Raw genomic sequence first — 1220 nt, 5'->3', positions numbered from 1 at the left:
TTTTATATAAAAATATGTTTATATCAATTTATTATTTATTATTTATTCTACATGCGAAAATATTTTTTTTTATTTAAAGAAACAAAGTCGCATCCACCCAAAGACTCTGAGATAGCGCGCATTCCTGTAACATTTGTAATAATATTAAATTTAACATTTGAAACAATCAATCATTGTAACAATTATTTACAATTTGTGAACAATTGAACATTTGTAACAATTAATTAAGTTAAATTTTGTGTAACATATTGATACATTTTAAGTAACCTAATAAATTGTTCGGAACTAAACTTTTGTTGAGGAGTGCTTTCAGGTTATTTGGCAAATTGTAAGACTGTCTTTGATTTACATATTTAGGACAGTCACTGTATTGCATGTTTCGCATTTTGGAGGTTCACTATTTGAGAAGAGATAGTCATGAATATACCTACAGTGTCCAAGTCGTAGACGTGTAATAATAGTTTGGCATCTTCTACTTCTGGCTGTGGACTTCCATGAAAAAATATCACTTTTGATGGTTCTGAGTTTCGAACTAGAGTCATTCCACACACTTAACACCTTATATTTAAAATAAACTTTTAGATTGCCTGCGATACTACGACACTCTGTTTCTGATGCGTCACTGGTGATAGCGTTACGCGCACTAGTATCTGCTTCTTCATTCCCTTCTATGACTATATAAGATGGAATCCATAGGAAGTGGACTCTTCTGAAATTTTCTTGAGCCTTCAATAATTTGGACCTGATAATTTTCTCAATGGGGTGTTTAGGGTATACATTTTGCATAGCTTTGACTGCGCTGAGAGAGTCAGAAAGGGCTAGACAACAAGGGATGTTTTTAATATTTTCTTGCTTGATGGCTTTGAGCAAACAAAATAGTTCTGCAATACAGATGCTGGAATTTAGAGGAAGTTTAAATTGAAAAGTGTCATTTGGGGTTACAACTGCTACTCCAACGCCAAGTTCACCTTTGGATGCATCTGTATAAATTTTGATCCACTCATTGTATTGTTGATCTAGGATTGAATTTAGTTTAACTTTAAAAATAATAGGACTAGTTTCATGTTTATTATATATACTTAACGCTGTAATGACTTTGAGCTGTTCGATAGTCCAAGGTAGATAGTTATTGCTATTCGTTTGAAATACTGTTGGGAATTGAATGTTCAGTCTGGAGCTATATAATCGGATTCTCTCGTAATAAGGTTTGGGGGCACGGG

Source organism: Diabrotica undecimpunctata, unplaced genomic scaffold (genome assembly GCF_040954645.1).
Source record: "Diabrotica undecimpunctata isolate CICGRU unplaced genomic scaffold, icDiaUnde3 ctg00001214.1, whole genome shotgun sequence".
Lineage (NCBI taxonomy): Eukaryota > Metazoa > Arthropoda > Insecta > Coleoptera > Chrysomelidae > Diabrotica > Diabrotica undecimpunctata.
This window is presented reverse-complemented; position numbering follows the sequence as displayed.